The 23,389-nt window shown below is 39.9% G+C and overlaps 1 protein-coding gene across 6 annotated transcripts in view; it reads left to right on the forward strand.

Moving 5' to 3' along the window:
• NEK1 (NIMA related kinase 1) overlaps positions 1-23,389 on the forward strand; it is a 212,661-nt gene that overhangs the window by 104,941 nt on the left and 84,331 nt on the right. The gene's annotated exons all lie outside the window — the stretch shown is intronic.

Below are 23,389 nucleotides of genomic sequence, written 5' to 3' on the forward strand. Positions count from 1 at the left end.
TGGCGTGTTTGTCCTTGGATTTATCCTGTATGGGACTCTCTGTGCTTCCTGGACTTGATTAACTATTTCCTTTCCCATATTAGGGAAGTTTTCAACTATAATCTCTTCAAATATTTTCTCAGTCCCTTTCTTTTTCTCTTCTTCTTCTGGAACCCCTATAATTCGAATGTTGCTGCATTTAATGTTGTCCCAAAGGTCTCTGAGACTGTCCTCAGTTCTTTTCATTCTTTTTTCTTTATTCTGCTCTGCAGTAGTTATTTCCACTATTTTATCTTCCAGGTCACTTATCCGTTTTTCTGCCTCAGTTATTCTGCTATTGATCCCATCTAGAGTATTCTTAATTTCATTTATTGTGTTGTTCATCGTTGCTTGTTTCATCTTTAGTTCTTCTAGGTCCTTGTTAAATGTTTCTTGCATTTTCTCTATTCTATTTCCAAGATTTTGGATCATCTTTACTATCATTATTCTGAATTCTTTTTCAGGTAGACTGCCTATTTCTTCTTCATTTGTTAGGTCTGGTGGGTTTTTTTCCTGCTCCTTCATCTGCTGTGTGTTTTTCTATCTTTTCATTTTGCTTATCTTACTGTGTTTGGGGTCTCCGTTTTGCAGGCTGCAGGTTCGTAGTTCCCGTTGTTTTTGGTGTCTGTCCCCAGTGGCTAAAATTGGTTCAGTGGGTTGTGTAGGCTTCCTGGTGGAGGGGACTAGTGCCTGTGTTCTGGTAGATGAGGCTGGATCATGTCTTTCTGGTGGGCAGGTCCACGTTTGGTGGTGTGTTTTGGGGTGGCTTGCCGCCAACAGCTGGGCCGCTGCTGCCACGAGGCCTAGCACCACCATGCGCCGTCTAGGTCGCCGCCCGCTGTGCACGGGGAGCTGCCAAGGCCTGGCCGGCCGCTGCCTGCTCTCCTGCCTCCGCCGCCGCCCGTACTTCCCTCTCAGCGGCAACGGAGACCAGCACCATGCGGCACGCACACAGCCGATCGATCGCGCACCCACTCGCAGAAAGACTGGCAGTTCTTTTAGGTTAGGTCTGTTGGCTATAAATCCTCTTAGTTTTATTTCATCTTTATTTCTAAACAGTATTTTCGATGGATGTAGTATTTTGGGTTGACAGTTCTTTTCTATTTTCATTTAAAAAGTTACTTCACTGCTTTTTGTCCTCCATAGTTTTTGAAGAGAAATCCTCACCTTTTTTTCTCCTGCAGGTATGTCTTATTTTTCTCTGGATGCTTCCAGATTCTTTCTTTGTCCGTAGTTTCCAGCAGTGTGATTAAGTTGTCTCTGGGCATGGATTTCTTTAGGTTTATTCTGTTGGTGGTTTGCTAAGTTTCTTGGACTTGTAGATTTATACCTTATGCCATTTTTGAGCCATGATTTCTTTAAATATTTTTTTCAGCTCTGTGCTCTTTCTCTTCTCTGGTTCTCTGATGACATGAATGTTAGACCTTTTGTTCTTGTTCCACAGGTTTGTGAAGCTCTGTTTAGTTTTTTACAGTTTTTTTCTCTGTTGTTCAGATTGGTTAATTTCTGTTGTTTTCAGGTTCACTTCCTCTTTCCCCTTTCATCTTTATTCTGCTTATTTGGTCCAGCCAGGGAGGGTTTTATTTTGGTAATTTTATTTTTTCATTTCTTGTGTTTCCATTTGGTTTTTCCTTGTTTCTTTTCTTTCCCTGCTAGTATTTTCTATGTTAACCTTTTTTCACCACTTGGTTGCTGTTCAAATACTTTTAAAATAGTTTCTTTGAAGTTTCTGTCCCATAATTATATCATCTCTTTCATCTAATCATTATCTGTCTATTGTATATTCCCAGGTAGGTTCAGATTTTTGTCGTTTTTCATGTACTGATTAATTTTGAGTTGCACCCTGGACATTTGGAATATTACATTATTAGACTTTGGATTTTGTTTAAATTTTATGGCGGCTGTTGATTTTATTTGTTTTAGCAGGCAGTTGACCTGTCGGGGTCAGGCTTCAAATTCCTGTTTTCCTTTTGTCCCTCGTGTGCACTGTGCAGTATTGTTTGCCCGGCATTTGGGTGGAAGTCTTTCGGCCAGCCAGCCCTGTGCTCATGCAGAGCAGGGTCTTGTCCGCACACAGATGCAGGCAACCCCAGGACTTTATAACAACTCTGGGGCAATTTTCCGGAGCCCCACGGTGTGCCATTGGTCTGATGCCCGCGTTTTCCCTGGGCTCACCTCTCAGTCTGAGGCCTCGCATACCTAGGGCTCCCTCACTCCTAGAGTGAAGCAGTGGGAGGACAGACAGACAGACAGAGGCAGAGAGAGAAAGAGAGAGACCACAGACTTTGCTTTTTTTTTTTTTTTTTTTTTTTTTTTTGCAGTACGTGGGCCTCTCACTGTTGTGGCCTCTTCCATTGTGGAGCACAGGCTCCGGACGCGCAGGCTCAGCGGCCATGGCTCACAGGCCCAGCCGCTCTGCAGCATGTGGGATCTTCCTGGACTGGGGCACGAACTTGTGTCCCCTGTATCGGCAGGCGGACTCTCAACCACTGCACCACCAGGGAAGCCCTGCTCTGGCTTTTGGAGTATCATCGTCACAGGAGACAAAGGGTCCCTCCCTCACCATTGTAATTCCCAGAAGCTCCTCTTGCTGTCTCGGTTGCCACCACAGCAGTGAGCTTTCCTGGGGGCTGCAGCACGAGAAGAAAAGGAGACAGAAAGAAAAAAACTGGAACATTTCCTACTTTCTCCTTAAGTTTTCCCTCCCCACTCCGGAACTGGAAGAGATAACCAGAGTTACTGCTGTTGTTACCAGAGTGCTCAGTTTCGGGGTTTTCGCCAAGTTAGGTTTAGGTCATAAGACCGCAGTTTTAAAAATGTGGTACCCTCATCGTGCATTTACAGGTACTCTGAGCTCTGGCATTCTCAACTCTCCCTGCCTCTGTTTACTTTTCAGGGACCCCAGATGTGCCTGCACTTTATCATGTGTTCTTTGGGAAAGGGGTTTGTGTGCTTCCATCTTACCCGGGACTAGAGCTTTCTGTACTTCATTCTTTTATTTCCAAAACCAAATTCACTTCATTGTCTTCAGACCCATGGCCTTTCCTGTAGTACCCATCCTGCTGCAGAGAATCACCATCAAATATGGCTTGACTTTTGGGTTCTGGTTTGAAAGCCATCTCATAGCATCTTCTCTTTGTCACGTCCCACCCAACTCATAGCCAGTCAGCGACCAGATTGCGTTTTCTGCCTTCTGAATATCCCGTAGCCACCTCCTCCCCTATGTTTTTGTTATTTTTGCCCTTGTTCATTGAGATCCTTACGTCTTGTTAGTCTTTTCTTCTCACCGCTTGTAACTGAGGATCCTTCTAATGCATCTTTGGCTTGGGCTGCCAAGGTGATCTTTCTGAAGCCACATGGAACACATTGCCCATATGCTTGGAATTACTCAGTTGTTGTTTATTGTTTAGAGGATAAATTAAACCTGGTAGCTTAGCACAAGGGGTCTACCCTTTGTCTTTCTTACTGCTCTTGATTTTCCTGTTCCCTTCTTCATCCCTTCAGCTTCGACCATACCAGACTACGTGCAGTTCCCGGAAAACGCTGTTTCTAGTTTCTACTGAGATTCCATCTGCCTTATCTTCGTGAGAGAGTTCACGGTACCTTTCTGTTGCCTTGTTGGCTTGGGAACTGTGGCCGAAGCTGTGGGAGAGATTCAGGGGGAAGGTAGACATGTTTTTACTGCCACTGCATTTGTTTCCTGCTGAGGAGGAGACGATGATTAACTCTAGAAATAATTACTGTTAATTTGCACAGCATCTTAGGTAGTTTACTTAAAGCTTTCTGATTTTGCCAGCCTCGTGTATCTTCAAAGAGTAGACATTCCGTTATTGCCATGGGAAAACGATTGATTCTGTGCCACAGGTCTGTACTGCACGTTTATGCTGCACAGGCTGCAGCAGGGAGATGTGGCTGCTCTGAGAGTTTATCAGCTCTAATGAATCATCCGGGGAACCTCAGGGAGGAGAGGCCTCAGGGAGAGCCTTGCAGTCTCCTCTGAAAACAGCCAGGAGCCTGGGAACCGTCGCTCACTCAGCGTGAGGTGCTGAATCATTCAGCCCTGTGTCTCGTGTAGGAGACCCTCCTTAGCCCATTAGCATTCATGTCGGGTAAAGCCACTTAAAAGTAAATCCAGCTAAAATAGAGACCCACATTTTGTAGTAAAGAGTGGAAAAAGGGTTTGATTGGGATTTTACCTTGAAAAATGAAATTTTAAAATTATTTTTTCTTACATTTGTCAGAATTTTGGATATACTTCCAAGTCCATATTGATTCTGAAAGTAACTAACTTGAGGAGGATTATAATTTTTCTGTTAGAATTGTATAATGAATACAGTGTGTATTTTATCAAATCTAAGATACAACTATAAGGCATATTGTTATTTTATATATGACTAAAAGAGAAAAAATCTTGCCAGTTTAACTTGATACAATGCTTTTTATCACTTAACCTTTTTATTTTATACTTGTTGAAATAAGTCTTTTGGATTTTTTTTATTATGTTATTCTTGAGCATCCATACAAAGGAAAATATGAGTGAAATAAATCAGTAAAGGTATTCATTCCTAAATCTACTTTCATACTTTGACTTTCTAATCATTCGTTTTTAAAATTAGGGTCATTGACGTTCATGTTTTCTCAAATAATATTATCCTCTATGCCACCAAGTGCACTGAGATTTCAGCGATTCTTAAAAGAGAACCCCAATTTTCTCTCAGGGAGTCAACACCAGTCTGCAGACTTTGGTGCTGGTGCTTTCTTGCTCTTATCAGAGGGAATCAATGGAAGGTTTTCAACAACTGCTAGGCTCCTGTTTCCTCTTGAACAAGCCAGTACGTGATTTTTTTAATTTAAAACTGAGGAGTTGAGGTTTTCCAGTTATGACACCAAGAAATAAAAAATTGACAAAGCTCATACATTCTCAGGCAGTAACATCTATGTTGTAACTGCTGCCCGGCCCACAGTTTATAAGATTATAACAGATCATAGAGATGCTATTGATTGTAAGATGCACCCCATTTCAGAGATGTTAAAATGTGAACAATGTTCATATTAGAATTGATGAAAGATGGTATACCTTTCACTTCAAAATTTTTGTACATTTCAGTTTTTATAACTATATTATAAAAGATGACTGTTTCTTGCGAAAATGGCTGAGATTTTGGCAGTTTTCCAAAGATCATTTCTGAAATTTCTTTTTATGTGTTTTTTTGTTTGTTTGTTTTTTTTGCTGTACACGGGCCTCTCACCGTTGTGGCCTCTTCCGTTGTGGAGCACACACTCCAGATGCACAGGCCCAGCGGCCATGGCTCACGGGCCCAGCCGCTCTGTGGCATGTGGGATCCTCCCAGACCGGGGCACAAACCCGCGTCCCCTGCACTGGCAGGCGGACTCTCAACCACTGCACCACCAGGGAAGCCCTGAATTTTTTAATACGAATAATATTTTGCAGGGAAGCCCTGAATTTTTTAATACCAATAATATTTTGAAGGACCAACATCATCATTCTGTACACTTTTTAAAAATTCACTTAATTTATCTAATCCTGTTGTATTTGTAGACGGTTTTGCATGTGATTTGAAAATTTTTCCAGTATCATTGTTATCATCTTCATGAAACCCTTCATCTTTGGCAAGATTAATAATTTTCTTTGTCAGACAGTTTGCATTAGACCTGCACTATGTTGTCAGATATTTACAGCATTCCACAATCAGGGAGAGATGGATCAACAGAGACCTTGATGTGATGAATGAGGAGAAACTGGTGTTTCTTGGGGACTACTTTTATAGTGGTCATTAATGCTTATTTTTGGACTCTGACAGCATTCAGCATTGTAAATACTGAGGTATTTATATAAGAACTGTACCTATAGCACAGGACTGTGATGGATATTTATGGTAATAACCCTGACTCTTCAAGAAAAATATATTAACACCAGTGATTTAAGGCAGCACATAATAAACATTTTTCCACTGATAAATAGTAATACTCATGATTTGTTTGTATAGTTTGAAAATGTATGTATGTTACACTGTGGTGTATCCTTATAACCAGTCATAAAATATCCATTTTGCTGATGAAGAGGAGTCTTAAAGACATTGTGACAGATACATATCTTAAACCTAATATGTGTTTTCTAATACTTACAGTCTCATTATAAATAATCAAACCTAAACAGTTAAGAATAAGTTCTGAGTTTTAAAGGTTAATCCTCTGGAATTGGGAAACTGCTGTAGTTAAATTATTTGATCAGTAAATTTTATTAACTGCTTTGGGAAACCATAATGATTACAACATTGTTTCTGTGGCAAAATGAAATCCAAGTCCCTGACCTATGAATAAGCATTTGGGACGTAAATAATTTTTGGGTTGAATTGTAATTTAAAGTAATCATGGATTTCAGAGTAATTTCATATGCTTGTATGTGAATTCAAAATTTTCCCTGTTCAGGTAATTTGAAATTTTAAAAAAATGCAGGTTAAGGAAACTCTTAACAAGTAACACTTCAGGCCAGGTGGTTTGTTTGTTTGTTTTTCTCTGAGCAGTATTTATAAAAATTAACTAAAGTTACTTAGAATCTAATCCTGACAGTAATTCTCTGCAGTGAGGATTTTTATTCCAAGGTCACAGGTTGTGAAACTGACTCAGTCATTAGTAGTTTGCCCGAGATCACTTGGTATGTCCAGAGGCAGCATACAAGCCCAGTGTGTCTGACTTTCGAGATCATTCTTCTAGCTATTTTGCTTTGCTGTTTGTTCGTTTTTAAATCCCATATTAGTATTTGCTTTACTTTAGGTAAAACTTGTGGATTTGATGATTTTGTAGTGCAGGGATAGACAGACCTTTTGTGTAAAAGGGCAGATAGTCAGTGTTTTAGGCTTTGCAGCCCATAGACTGTCCTGAGTAACTACTCAACTCTGCCGTGGCAGTGAAAGCCGAAGCAAATGGGCGGGGCTGTGCTGGTAAAACCTTACCTAGGAGACCTTCAAGATGGCGGAGCAGTGAGCCGTGGAGATCAGCTTCCTCCCCACAGATACATCAGAAATACGTCTACATGTGGAACAGCTCCTACAGAACACCTACTGAACGCTGGCAGAAGACCTTAGACCTCCCAAAAGGCAAGAAACTCCCCCATGTACCTGGGTAGGGCAAAAGAAAAAAGAAAAAACAGAGACAAAAGAATAGGGACAGGATCTGCACCAGTGGGAGGGAGCAGTGAAGGAGGAAAGGTTTCCACACACTAGTAAGCCCCTTCACTGGTGGAGACAAGGAGGATGGAGGGGAAGCTTCAGAGCCACGGAGGAGAGCGCAGCAACAGGGGTACGGAGGGCAAAGTGGACAGATGCCCACACAGAGGATCGCTGCCGACCAGCGCTCACCAGCCCGAGAGGCTTGTCTACTCATCCGCCGGGGCAGGCAGGGGCTGGGAGCTGAGACTTGGGCTTCGGAGGTCAGATCCCAGGGAGAGGACTGGGGTTGGCTGTGTGAAGACAGCCTGAAGGGGACTAGTGTGCCACAGCTAGCCATGAGGGAGTCCAGGGAAAAGTCTGGACCTGCCTAAGAGGCAAGAGACCATTGTTGCGGGGTGTGTGAGGAGAGGGCATTCAGAGCACTGCCTAAATGAGCTCCAGGCTGTAAGCCACGGCTATCAGCACATACCCCAGAGACGGGCATGAGATGCTAAGGCTGCTGCTGCAGCAACCAACAAGCTTGTGTGCGAGCACAGGTCACTCTCCAGACCTCCCCTCCTGGGAGCCTGTGCAGCCCGCCACTGCCAGGGTCCTGTGATCCAGGGACAACTTCCCTGGGAGAACACACGGAGTGCCTCAGGCTGGTGCAACGTCACGCCGGCCTCTGCTGCCCCAGACTTGCCCCACATTCCGTACCCCTCCCTCCCCACTGCCTGAGTGAGCCAGAGCCCCTAATCAGCGGTTCCTTTAACCCAGTCCTGTCTGAGCAAAGAACAGATGCCCTCAGGCGACCAACGCGCAGAGGCGGGGCCAAATCCAAAGCTGAACCCCAGGAGCTGTGCGAACAAACGAGAAGGGAAATCTCTCCCAGCAGCCTCAGGAGCAGTGGATTAAATCTCCACAATCAACTTGATGTACCTGCATCTGCGAAATACCTGAATAGACAACGAATCATCCCAAATTGAGGAGATGGACTTTCAGAGCCATGATGTATATATTTTTTTCCTTTTCTCTTTTTGTAAGTGTGTATGTGTATGCTTCAGTGTGTGATTTTCTCTTTATAGCTTTGCTTTTACCATTTGTCCTAGGGTCCTGTCTGTCCGTATTTTTGGTTTGTTTGTTTCTTAGTATAGTTTTTAACGCTTGTTATCATTGGTGTATTTGTTTTTTGGTTTGGTTGCTCTCTTATTTCTTTTTTTTATTACTTTTTAATTTTTTTAAATTTTTTATTTTAATAACTTTATTTTTTCATTGTTTCTCCCTCTCTCCCTCTCTCCCTCTCTCCCTCTCTCCCTCTCTCCCTCTCTCCCTCTCTCCCTCTCTCCCTCTCTCCCTGTCCCTCTCCCTCTCTCTCCCTCTCCCTCTCGCTCTCCCTCCCTCCCTCCCTTATCTTCTGGGCTGTGTGGCTTGACAGGGTTTTGGTGCTCCGGCCGGGTGTAAGGTCTGTGCCTCTGTGGTGGGAGAGCCAAGTTCAGGACATTGGTCCACCAGAGACCTCCCAGCTCCACATAATAACAAACGGTGAAAGCTCTCCCAGAGATTTCCATCTCAGTGCTAAGCCCCAGCTCCACTAAATACCAGCCAACTACAGGGCTGGACGCCCTAAGCCAAACAATTAGCAAGACAGGAACACAATCCCACCCATTAGCAGAGAGTCTGCCTAAAATCATAATAAACTCAGAGACACCCCAGAACACACCACTGGATACAGACCTGCCCACCAGAAAGACAAGATCCGGCCTCATCCACCAGGACACAGACGCTAGTCCCCTCCAAAGAAGCCTACACAACCAACTGAAACAACTGTAGCCACTGGGGGCAGACACCAAAAACCACAGGAACTATGAACCTGCAGCTTGCGAAAAGGAGACCCCAAACACAGTAAGTCAAACAAAATGAGAAGACAGAGAAGCACACAACAGATGAAGGAGCAAGGTAAAAACCCACCAGACCAACAAATGAAGAGGAAATAGGCAGTCTACCTGAAAAAGTATTCAGAGTAATGGTGGTAAAGATAACCCAAAATCTTGGAAATAGAATGGAGGAAATACAAGAAACTTTTAACAAGGACCTAGAAGAACTAAAGAGTAAACAAACAATGATGAACAGCACAATAAATGAAATTTAAAATTCTCTAGAAGGAATCAATAGCTGAATAACTGAGGCAGAAAAACAGATAAGTGACCTGGAAGATAAAATAGTGGAAATAACTACTGCAAAGCAGAATAAAGAAAAAAGAATGAAAAGAATTGAGGCCACTCTCAGAGACCTCTGGGACAATATTAAATGTACCACTATTTGAATTATAGGGGTCCCAGAAGAAGAAGAGAAAGAAAGGGACTGAGAAAATATTTGAAGAGGTTATAGTTGAAAACTTCCCTAATATGGGAAAGGAAATAGTTAATGAAGTCCAGGCAGGGCAGAGAGTCCAATACAGGATAAATCCAAGGAGAAACACGCCAAGACACATGTTAATCAAACTATCAAAAATTAAATACAAAGAAAAAATATTAGAAGCAGCAAGAGAAAAACAACAAATAACATACAAGCGAATTCCCATGAGGTTAACGGCTGATCTTTCAGCAAAAACTCGGCAAGCCAGAAGGGAGTGGCAAGACATACTTAAAGTGATGAAAGGGAAAAACCTACAACCAAGATGACTCTACCCAGGAAGGATCTCATTCAGATTCAACAGAGAAATTAAAACCTTTACAGAGAAGCAAAACCTAAGAGAATTCAGCACCACCACACCAGCTTTACAACAAATGCTAAAGGAAGTTCTCTAGGCAGGAGACACAAGAGAAGGAAAAGTCCTACAATAACAAACCCAAAACAATTAAGAAAATGGCAATAGGAATGCACATATCGATACTTACCTTAAATGTAAATGGGTTAAATGCTCCAACCAAAAGACATCAACTGGCTGAATATATACAAAAATAAGACCCATATATATGCTGTCTACAAAAGACCCAGTTCAGTCCTAGGGGCACATACAGACTAAAAGTGAAGGGAAGGAAAAGATATTCCATGCAAATTGGTAACTAAAAGAAAGCTGGAGTAGCAATTCTCATATCAGACAAAATAGACTTTAAAATAAACACTATTACAAGAGACAAAGAAGGACACTACATGATGGTCAAGGGATCAATCCAAGAAGAAGATATAACAATTGTAAATATTTATGCACCCAACATAGGAGCACCTCAGTGTGTAAGGCAAATGCTACCAGCCTAAAAGGAGAAATCGACAGTAACACAATCACAATAGGGGACTTTAACACCCCACTTTCACCAAGGGACAGATCATCCAAAATGAAAATAAATAAGGAAACACAAGCTTTAAATGATACATTAAACAAGATGGAGTTAATTGATATTTATAGGACATTCCATCCAAGAACAACAGAATACACATTCTTCTCAAGTGCTCATGGAACATTCTCCAGGATAGATCATATCTTGGGTCACAAATCAAGCCTTGATAAATTTTAGAAAATTGAAATCATATCAAGTATGTTTTCTGCCCACAGTACTATGAGACTAGATATCAGTTACAGGGGAAAATCTGTAAAAAATACAAACACATGGAGGCTAAACAATACACTACTTAATAACCAAGAGATCACTGAGGAAAACAAAGAGGAAATCAAAAAATACCTAGAGAGAAATGACAATGAAAACATGATGACCCAAAACCTGTGGGATGCAGCTAAAGCAGTTCTAAGAGGGAAGTTTATAGTAATACAATCCTACCTCAAGAAACAAGAAACATCTCAAATAAACAACCTAACCTTACACCTAGAGCAATTAGAGAAAGAACCAAAAAAAAAAAACCAAAGTTAGCAGAAGGAAAGAAATCATAAAGATCAGCTCAGAAATAAATGGAAAAGAAATGAAGGAAACAATAACAAAGGTCAATAAAACTAAAAGCTGGTTCTTTGAGAAGAAAACAAAATTGATAAACCATTAGCCACACTCATCAACAAAAAAAGGAAGACTCATCAATACACTTAGAAATGGAAAAGGAGAAGTAACACCTGACACTGCAGAAATACAGAGGATCATGAGAGATTACTACAAGCAACTCTGTGCCAATAAAATGGACGATGTGGAAGAAATGGACAAATTCTTAGGAAAGCACAACCTTCCAAGACTGAACCAGAAAGAAATAAAAAATATAATCAGACCAATCCCAAGCACTGAAATTGAGACTGTGATTAAAAATCTTCCAAAAAACAAAAGCGCAGGACTCGATGGCTTCACAGGTAAATTCTATCAAGCATTTAGAGAAGAGGTAACACCTGTCCTTCTCAAACTCTTCCCAAATATAGCAGAGGGAGGAACACTCCCAAACTCATTCTACAAGGCCACCATCACCCTGATACCAAAACCAGACAGTGGTGTCACAGAGAAAGAAAACCACGGGCCAGTATCACTGATGAACATAGTGATATAGATGCAAAAATCCTCAACAAAATACTAGCAAGCAGAATCCAACAGCACATTAAAAGGATCATACACCATAATCAAGTGGGGTTTATCCCAAATATGCAAGGATTCTTCAATGTAAGCAAATCAATTAATGTGATACACCATATTAACAAACTGAAGAATAAAAACCGTATGATCATCTCAGTAGATGCAGAAAAAGCTTTTGACAAAATTCAACACCCATTTATGAAACAACCCTCCAGAAAGTTGGCCTAGAGGGAACTTATCTCATCATAATAAAGGCCATATATTACAAACCCACAGGCAACATTGTTCTCAATGGTGAAAAACTGAAACCATTTCCACTAAGATCAGGAACAAGACAAGGTTGTCCATTCTCACCACTGTTATTCAACATAGTTTTGTAAGTTTTAGCCATAGCAGTCAAAGAAGAAAAAGAAATAAAAGGAATCCAAATCGGAAAAGAAGTAAAGCTGTCAGTGTTTCAGATCACATAGTACTATATGTAGAGAATCCTAAAGATGCTACCAGAAAACTACTAGAGCCAATCAATGAATTTGGTAGAGTAGCAAGATACAAAATGCACAGATTTCTTGCATTCCTCTACACTAATAATGAAAAATCAGAAAGAGAAATTAAGGAAACACTCCCATTTACCACTGCAACAAAAAGAATAAAATACGTAGGAATAAACCTACCTAACTAAGGAGACAAAAGACCTATATGCAGGAAATTTTCAGGCACTGATGAAAGAAGTTAAAGGTGATACAAACAGATGGTGAGATATACCATGTTCTTGGATTGGAAGAATAAACATTGTGAAAATACCTCTACTACCCAGTGCAGCCTACAGATTCAGTGCAATCCCAATCAAACTACCGGTGGCATTTTTCACAGAACTAGAAGAAAAATATTCACAATTTGTATGGAAACACAAAAGACCCCGAATAGCCAAAGCAATCTTGAGAAAGGAAAACAGAGCTCGAGGAATCAGGCTGCCTGACTTCAGACTCTAGTACAAAGCTACAGTAATCAAGACAGTGCGGTCCTGTCACAAAACCAGAAAGATAGATCAATGGAACAGGATAGAAAGCCCAGAGATGAATCCACACACATAGGGTCACCTTATTTTTGATAAAGTAGGCAAGAATATACAATGGAGAAAAGACAGCCTCTTCAATAAATGGTGCTGGGAAAATTGGACAGCTACATGTAAAAGAATGAAAGTAGAACACTCCCTAACACCATACACAAAAATAAACTCAAAATGGATAAAAACCTAAATGTAAGGCCAGACACTATAAAACTCTTGGAGGAAAACATAGGCAGAACACTCTGTGACATAAATTACAGCAAGATCCTTTTTGACTCATCTCCTTGAGAAATGATAATATAAACAAATGGGACTTAATGAAACTTAAAAGCTTTTGCACACCAAAGGAAACCATAAACAAGACGAAAAGACAACCCTCAGAATGGAGAAAATATTTGCAAATGAAGCAACTGACAAAGGATTAATCTCCAAATTTTACAAGCAGGTCATGCAGCTCAATATCAAAAAAACAACCCAGTCCAAAAATGTGCAGAAGATCTAAATAGACATTTCTCCAAAAAAGATATACAGATTAACAACAAACACATGAAAGGATGCTCAACATCATTAATCGTTAGAGAAATGCAAATCCAAAGTATAATGAGGTATCATCTCACACTGGTCAGAATGGCCATCGTCCAAAAATCTACAAACAAATGCTGGAGAGGGTGTGGAGGAAAGGGAACCCTCTTGCACTGTTGGTGGGAATGTAACTTGGTACAGCCACTATGGAGAACAATATGGAGGTTCCTTAGAAAACGAAAAATAGAAATACCTTATGAGCCAGCAATCCCACTACTGGGCATATACCGTGAGAAAACCATAATTCAAACGGAGTCATGTACCACAATGTTCACTGCAGCGCTATTTATAATAGCCAGAGCATGGAATGAACCTCTATTTACAATAGCCAAAGCATGGAATGAACCTAAGTGTCCATTGTCAGATGAATGGATGAAGAAGATATGGCACATATATATAATGCAATATTACTCAGCCATAAAAAGAAACGAAATTGAGTTATTTGTAGTGAGGTGGATGGACCTAGAGTCTGTCATACAGAGTGAAGTAAGTCAGAAAGAGAAAAATACCATATGCTAACACATATATATGGAATCTAAAAAAAGAAAAAAAGGTTCTGTAGAACCTACGGAAAGGACTGGAATAAAGACGCAGACATAGAGAATGGACTTGAGGACACCATGGGGCGGGGAGGGGAATCTGGGACGAAGTGAGAGAGTGCTTTGGACTTATATATACTACCAAATGTAAAACAGATAGCTAGTTGGAAGCAGCCGCATAGCACAGGGAGATCAGCTCGGTGCTTTGTGGCCACCTAGAGGGGTGAGATAGGGAGGGTGGTCGGAGACACAAGAGGGAGGAGATCTGGAGATGTATGTACATGTGTAGCTGACTGACTTTTTATAAAGCAGAAACTAACCATTGTAAAGGAGTTACTCGCCGATAAAGATGTTTAAAAAAGCCGAACAAACACCTTATGTACACCGTCAGGCAACTGGCCAGGTTTGACCTGAGGATTGTAGTTTGCTGACTCTTGCAGGGTTCTTCAACACTAAGTTGTTCATTTTGAGAAGATTGTTTTTTCACTCCTTTTAAAAAAATGATTCCCTTGTTGTCCTTGTAAAATATAATTTTTGGTACATAAAAAAGCATATATGTAATATATATGTGTAAACTATCAAGCAAAATAACATACCCAGCAGGTAGAACACTGAGTTCTATCTGTGTACTATTCCCTAATCTAGGGATTGGCGGGTGTTTTTCTGTAAAGGGCCAGATTGTAAATATCTTAGTCTTTTCAAACCATAAGATCTCTGTCATAACTACTAACTATGCATTGTAGCAAAGTAGTAACGATAGACACTGTGTAAATGAGTGAGCATGGCTGACTTTCAGTAAAACTTACTTAGGGACTGAAATCTGGATTTCATATAATTTTTATGTGGTCATGAAATACTCGCTTCATTTTTTTGACCATTTAAAAATGTGCAAAACCATTCTTAGCTTATGAAACATAAAAAAACAGGTGGCGGGCTGAATTTGGCCTCTGAACCATAGTTTGTCAACCCCTGTCTTGACTGTGTCTCTGTCTTCTCCCAGAGGTGACCATTATCTTGAATTTTGGATATATCATTCCTATGGATTTGTTTTAAATGCTTTTTCCTCTTACATATATGTGTCTGAATGATGCCTTGTTCTGTTTTGCCTATTTTTGAGCATTATAAAAATTACATCATACTGTATATAGATTAGGACTTGCTTTTTTTCATTTGTCGTTATTTTTCTAAGATTCATTTACATAGTTGGGTTTAGCTGTATAATATTCTGTTGTATGAATATACCACAGTTAATTCACCTGACAGTAGGTATTTAGGTTGAATCTAGTTTCTGCTTTGAACTAGTTTGTTTCTATTTTTCTAAGATTAATTTACATAGTTGGGTTAAGCTGTATAATATTCTGTTGTATGAATATACCGCAGTTAATTCACCAGACAGTAGGTATTTAGGTTGAATCTAGTTTCTGCTTTGAACTAGTTTCTGTTTCTATTTTTCTAAGATTCATTTACATAGTTGGGTTTAGCTGTATAATATTCTGTTGTATGAATATACCGCAGTTAATTCACCTGACAGTAGGTATTTAGGTTGAATCTAGTTTCTGCTTTGAACTAGTTTCTGTTTCCTGGTACACATATACAAGAATTTCCTTGGTTATCTGTTTTCTTCTGTTGAATGATTTAACAGAACACTTATGAATTTTATAAAAAATGATGAAGCAGTATTATTTACCTTGAGAAATGTTATTGTCTTCCTCATCTTAAATCATTCTTTATTTATTTACATTAATGGAAAAATGCCTTTAAAATGTGCAGTGAAGTGTTAAATATTTAATTCATTCTTTCACTCATTTTTTTAGTATTACACAAACATTTATTGACTAATATATTAGGTTCTGTGCCAGCAAGAGAACTTAAACAGTAAAGGAGATAAACAATTAAACCAAAAATTAAGTAATAAATGACAGCTGTTTATTGAAAGCTTACTATGCCAGACATTATGTTAAACAATTGATGTGCATTATCTCTGTACTAGTCTACTAGAGCTGCTGTAACAAAATTCTACAATCTGAATGTCTTACACAACAGAAATTTATTACCTCACAGTCTGGAGGGTAGAAGTCAGAGATCAGCATGTCAGCAGGGTTTGTTCCTTCTGAGGGCTGTGAGAAGAATCCGCTCCCTGTCTTCTGGTGGTTGCCTGGCTATCTTTAGCATTCCTTGACATGTAGAGTCATGACCCCAGCCTCTCCCTTCATTTTACATGGTGCTCTACCTATACAGGCGTGTGTCTCCAAATTTCCCCTTCTTTCTAAGGACACCAGTTATACTGGATTGGAGCCCACCCTCATGATCTCTTTTAACTTGATACAGATCTTGTCTCCAACTAAGGTCACATTCTGAGGTACTAGGGGTTAGAACTTAAGCATATGAATTCTGGGGGAATACAGTTCAACCCAGAAAGCTCTCTATTAGTCTTTACAGCAATCCCAGGTAACTCTGTGGAACCTTAATATACAGTTGAATCTTGAACAGTGCGGGGATGAGGGCATCAACCTGCCTTGCTGCTGAAAATCTGTATATAACTTAAGCCTACCCTCCGCCTACCCTCCATATACATGGTTCCTCCAAGTCATGTCTGCAGCTCTGCATCCATGGATTCAACAGCCGCAGATTGTGTAGGATTGTAGTATGTTTACTATTGAAAAACATCTGAGTATAAGTGGGTCTTACAGTTCAAATCCGTATTATTTAAGGGTCAACTGTACTGGTCTTATCGTAGAGCGTATTGCAGTGCAGAAACCCTAGCTGCTAAAAAATGACTTCTGCATTGTACCAGGACAAGATGGCATAGACTCAGTTTTCCCTGCTCTTCCCGCCTAAATACAGTTAAATACTCTGGAAGTAACATCTCCTGTATATCATGGACTGGGTGTTGGACATGCCTGAAATCCAGATCCACCATTGACATAGACAAAAATACAAAGAAACCAAACAAACAAAAAAAAACCCCAGAAAATCCTCTCAGTTGCCAACGTACTAGGAAAGAACCCCAATATGTGCCACAGGGGGGTCCTGGTGAGTGATTTAAACTGTGGGCAGCAGTGAAGCCCCAGGGTGTCCCTACCCTATCCCACAACTGGAGCATCAGCAGGTGACTTGGAGGACAGTTTGACCCACCAGTGGCAACAAAGCCCTGGACCGTCCTGGTCTACTCAACAACTGGTACATGGGCAGGTGATCCATCTATCCATAGCAGAAGTTGCCAGAAAGCTGTGTCCGCATTCTGTCCACCTAATGACAAGGAGACCAGGCCCAGTGGCATCTGCCCCTCACCCCCACCCTCAGGAGATCTTCAGTAACAGCAGGTGACCCAGGAAAGCAACTTCATCCTCATAGAACAACAGCAGAACGGACTGAGCAGGACCTCCATCAGCACTAGAACAACAAAGCAGACCAGATTAACATTACAAGAGTTCAGAAGGCCAAACTGTCATTGGAGTGAAGCCCCACAACAGTAGGCCAGGACCTAAGTGGCCTGCTCAAACAGAACATGTAAATAGGATCAAGAGTCTTCTAACATAATACCTAAAATATTCAGGATACAATAAAAAAATCACTTGTCATACCAGGAACCAGGAAAACCACAACTTGACATTGAGCTGACCTAGGGCCAGTGGAATACTGGAATTATCTGACAAAGATTTTCAAGCTGCTTTAAACAAATGCTTCAACAAGCAATTAGGAATTCTTTGGAATGAAAAAAGGAGAAAATCTCAGTGGAGGATTAGTAGTTATAAAAAGAACCAATTGGCAGTTATATAATTGGAAAATATAATAACCAAAATTTAAAATTCACTGAGTAGAATCAGTAGTAGAGTGGAGCTGATGGAGATACAATCACTGAACTTGAAGGCAGATCAGTTGAATTTACTCAATCTGATTAACAGAAAAAAGACTGAAAAAAATTATCAGAGTCTTAAGGATTTGTGGGACAATAATAAAAGATTTAACATTTGTATCATTGGAGCCCAAAGGATAATAGAAGGAGCATGGGAGTGTAAAAAGTATTTGAAGAAATAATAGCTGAAAACTTTCCACATTTGGTGAAAGACATAAATTTAAAGCTTCAAGAAGCTGAGCAAACCCTGAAATAGGATACACTTAAAGAAATCTTCACCTAGGAATATTAAACTTCTGAAAGTAAAAGACAAAGAAAACGAATCTTAAAATAGCCAGAGAGAAATGACACATTAGATATAAAGGACTACCAATTGGAACAACACCAAATTTCTCATCTGAAACCGTGGAGTCCAGAAAGAAGTGGCATAAAAATTTTCAAGTGCTGAAAGAAAAGAACTGTCAACCCTGAATCCTATATTTGATGAAACCATCCTTCAGGAATGAAGGGGAAATAAAGACGTTCTCAAACGAAATAAGCTAAAAGAATTTATCATTAACGTAGCAAACAGAATTACTAGGGAGAAAGAGAGACATTACATAATAACAAAAGAATCAGTCCAATAAGAAGTTATCGCAATCCTTAATGGGTGTATACCAAACAACCAAACTTCAAAATATATAAAACTAATAGAGCTGAAAGGAGAAATAAACAAATCCACAAGTATAGTTGGGGACTTGAACACAGTGATTGATAGAACTGCTAGTCAGAAATGAGCAAGGGTATAGAATAGCTAAACACCACCACAGGCCGCCAAGATCTAATTTACATCCTATCCAACAATAGCAGAATACATTATTTTTTCAAGTGCCCACGGACCATTCACCAAGATAGACCATATGCTGGATCATAAAACAAATCCTAACTAATTTAGAAGAATTAAAGTTATATGACATATATTCTTTGAACATAATGGAATCAAACTAGAAATCAATAATAGAAAGATGACAAGAAAATCTCCAAACACTTGAAAGTTAAAAATACTTCTAAATAATACAGAGACAAAGAGGAAATCTAAAAGGAAAGTTAAAAATACAAAGAATGAATGAAAATACACACATCACATATCAAAATAAGTGAGATGCAGCTAAAGCACTGCTGTGAGGGAAATTTATAGCACTAAAGGCTTACATTAGAAAAGAAAAGTCTCAAATCCGTAGTCTAAGTTCCTATCTGAAGATGCTAGAAAAAGAAGAGCAAGATAGACCCAAAGCAAGCAGGATGAGGGAAATCATTAAGAGTAGAAGTCAGCGAAATTGAAAACAGGAACACTTCTGAGAAATGTCATGAAACAAAAAATTGGTTCTTAGAAAAAAAATGAATGAAATTGATAAATCTCTAGCAAGATTGATAAAAAGAAAGAGATGACACAAATCACCAATATCAGGAATGAAACAGGATATCACTACAGATCTTATAGTGAGTAAAAAGATGACAACTTTACACTCATAAGTTAAACAGCCTAGAAGAAATGCACCAACTATTTGAAAACCACGAACTACCAGAACTTAGCCAAATTGAAATAGATATCTTCTATAGTCCTGTAACTATTTTTAAAATTGAACTTTTGATTAAAAACTGAAAAGGAATAAATCTCCAGGCCTTAGTGGTTTCACTGGAGAATTTTACCAAACACAGAAAGCATTAACATCAATTTGATAAAATGATACCGTTTCTTTCAGGCTGTCAGAGCAGAAGGAACACTTCCCAACTCATTTTGAGGCCTGTATTACCGTGATACCAAAACTGTACAAATACAGCACAAAAAAGAAAACCACAGACTAATATCTCATTGACTTAAATGCAAAAATTCTCAACAAATTTTAGCAAATTGAATCCAACCACAACCAAGTGGGATTTAGTCTGGAAACCCAAGTCTGTTTCAGTATTAGAAAATCAATGAGGGGCTTCCCTGGTGGTGCAGTGGTTGAGAGTCCGCCTGCCAATGCAGGGGCCACGGGTTCGTGCCCCGGTTTGGGAAGATCCCACATGCCGCAGAGCGGCTGGGCCCGTGAGCCATGGCCACTGAGCCTGCGCATCCGGAGCCTGTGCTCCACAATGGGAGAGGCCACAACAGTGAGAGGCCCGCGTACCACAAAAAAAAAAAAAAAAATTCAGTGAGATCCACCATATCAACAGGCTAAAGAAGAAAAATCATGTGATCATAACAATGGATGCAGAAAATGTTTTGACAGAATTCAGCATCATAATAAATAAAAACTATCAGTAAGTAGAAAGCAAGGGGAATGTCCTCCACCTCATTATAGTCATCTATAAACAAACTTACACCTAACTTAATACTTACAGGTAGAGGACTGAATGCTCTCCCTCTACAGTCTGGAAAAGGACAAGGAAGTTAGCTCTCACCTCTGTTAATCAACATACTGCTGGCAGTTTTGGTTACTGCAGTAAGGAAAGAAAAAGAAAGAAAAGACATACAAATTTGAAAAGAAGGAATGAAACTATTGCTATTTCCAGTTGACATGATTATCTGCATAGAATATCTGAAGGACTCAACCAAAACACTCCTAGAACTAAAAAATGAATTTATTATTGTTATAAAAGTATAAGGTCACTTCACAAAAATCAACTGATTTCTATACATTGACAATGAACAAGTGGAAACATATTTAAAAAAACGCAATACCATTTACAATTGCTCCAAAAAAAATGAACAAAAGTATAATAAAACATGCAGGATTTGTGCAATTAAAATGACAAAATCTTGATGAAATTTAAGATTTAAATATTTGGAGAATCATACCATGTTCATTAATTGGAAGACTCAAGGTAATGAAAATGGCAAGTATTCTTAAATTGTTTTACTAATAATTGTAATTCTTAGTAAACCCTCAGAAACATTTTTTTATAGACAAGCTTATTTTTAAAATTTATATGGACAGAGAAAGGCCTTAAAATAGCCAAACAATTCTGAAGAAGACTGAAGTGGGAAGAATGACTCTTCCTGATGTCACAGCTTGCTTGTAGCTGCAGTGGTCGAAGCAGTATAGTGCTAGTGGAAGGACAGGCACATAGGTCAGTGGAACAGTGTGAGGAACCCAGAAGTAAATTCACACCAATATGCCCTGCTAATTCTTGACAAAGAAGCAAGAGCAGTTCAGTGGGGGAGGGATTGCCTTTTCAGCATTAGTGCTGGAGAAATTGGACATCCACCTGTAGGCAAAAATATGAACCTTGACCTAAACCTCACACGTAATATAAGTAACTCAATACAGATCATGCACTCTAATGTAAAACATAAAATTGTAAAACTTAGAGAAAAAGAAGAAAATTTCAAGACCTAGGACTAGACGAAGAGTGCTTAGACTTAACACCAAAAGCACAATCCATAAAAGAAAAACTTGATAAATTGGACTTCATGAGAATTTAAAACTTTTGCTCTGCAAAAGACTCTGTTAAGAGGAAGAATATACAAGTTACAGATTGGGGGAAAATATTTGTAAACCCCATGTTTAACAAACGACTTGTATCTAGAACATATAAAAACCCACCAAAACTCAACATTAAAAATATGAAGAGTCCAGTTAGAAAATGGGCAAAAGACAATCTAAACATTTCATTGAAGAGGACAAATGGCAGACACAGATGGCAGATAAACACATGAAAAGATGTTCAACATCATTAGCCATCTGGGGAATGCAAATTAAAACCACAGTAGTATATCACTACCCATCCATCAGAATGGCTCAAATAAAAATTGTGATAAAACCAAATGCTGGCGAGGATGTGGAAAAAGTGGGTGACCGTAACATTGCTAGTAGGGATGTTAAATGATACAGCCACTTTGCAAAACTGTTTGGCAGTCCCTTTTAAAACTACAAATGGATGTGTCACACCAAGAGCAGGTAATGCTGCGCTCTTGGGCATTTGTCCCAGAGAAGACAAAACTTATTTTCACTAAGAAACTTATTACATGCATGTTCTTAGCAACTTTGTTCTTGTGGGTTTTTTTGTTTTGTTTTGTTTTGTGGTACGCGGGCCTCTCACCGCTGTGGCCTCTCCCGTTGCAGAGCACAGGCTCCGGACGTGCAGGCTCAGTGGCCATGGCTTACGGGCCCAGCCGCTCTGCGGCATGTGGGATCCTCCCGGACCGGGGCACGAACCCGCGTTCCCTGCATCGGCAGGCGGACTCTCAACCACTGCGCCACCAGGGAAGCCCAGCAACTTTGTTCTTAATAGCCAAAACTGTGAAACCCCAGTGTCCTTCATAGGGTGAATGAATGAACAAATTATGGTACTTCCATACTATAGTCTGCTGCTCAGCACTGAGATGGAACAGGCCATTCAGTCATGCGTCCAGTGTCTTGGATGGACTCCAGGGAAGTAATACCAAGTGAAAACAGTCAACCTCAGGAGGATGCATACTGCGTGATTCCATACATATATATAGAACTTGTGAAATATAATTGTAGGCGTGGGGAACAGATTGGTAGTTGACGGGCAGAGATGGGAGCAGTGAATGTGGCTATCAAGTGACATAGTAATGGTACAGTTAAGTATCTTGATTTGATGGTGGTCACATAAGGCTATGCGTGTGATAAAATTGTACTGATGGAGATACAGAAACGTGAGCACTTGTAACTGGTGAAATGTCTGGTTCGTGCAATGCCAGCTTCCCAGTGTGTATAGGTAGCACAGTTATGCAGGACGATACAGTTGGGAGAGGGTGGCTGAAGGATACATGGGACCTCCCTGTACATTACTTCTCACCTTTCTGTTGTTATCTATAATATTTCAAACTAAAATGGTTAAATTCCTACATAGGCATAGAAGGAAGTCTGGAGGAGAACAGTGAAACTGTAAGTTTCTCAGATGGTAGAATTACGAATGATTTGTATTTTCTTTGTTTCATACGTTTTCAACAGTGAACATATATGATTTTTATGAGAGAAAAAAATACTGACATAAGCTAAATGGATTCAATGAAAACTAATTTCCAATGGAAATGTTCATTGCAAAATTTGCTCAAAAGGGTCCATTTGAATTACGAACTTGGAGGGCATTGGTAGCCTTGCAAGATTTTCAGAGTCACAGTGGGATCAGAACACAGAGTGTAGAAGATTTAAAAATAAATGGGAAGCAGGTAAAAGCAGGGAAATATAAAAAGTACGCATCGGCAATCCGACAGAAAGACGTGAGAAGGGGAAGTGGGACGAGGATTTTTCAGTTGGGAGGCTCTTGATCCACAGCTGGTGCCGCAGGAAGAGAAAGTGGGTAATTATGAGTAATTTCTAATGAGAAGATCATTCCATGCTTATGATAAACCATGTTAGTTGGCGTGTGGTTGGGCGGGTCATTTGCAGTCCAGGACCAGGGCGTGCCCGGGTGCAGGGAGTTGGCGCTCATGTTATTCCCTGTCGTGTGCGTGTGTGTGTGTGCACGTGTGTGTTTACTGTGTAAGCGAACATGTAGCAATGATGGGCCTTTGTAGAGGAAGATTTTGATTTGGGGTTTAGCTAACCTCCAAAGCAGTTTTAAAAAACATGTTGACTTAAATGGCTAATAAAAAGGTAGCTGGTCTCTATTTGAATAATTACATTTGGGGTTTAATTGCTTCCTTCTGTTCTCACTGAATG

The sequence above is a fragment of the Grampus griseus genome (assembly GCF_964374135.1).
Source record: "Grampus griseus genome assembly, chromosome: 6".
Classification (NCBI taxonomy): Eukaryota; Metazoa; Chordata; class Mammalia; order Artiodactyla; family Delphinidae; genus Grampus; species Grampus griseus.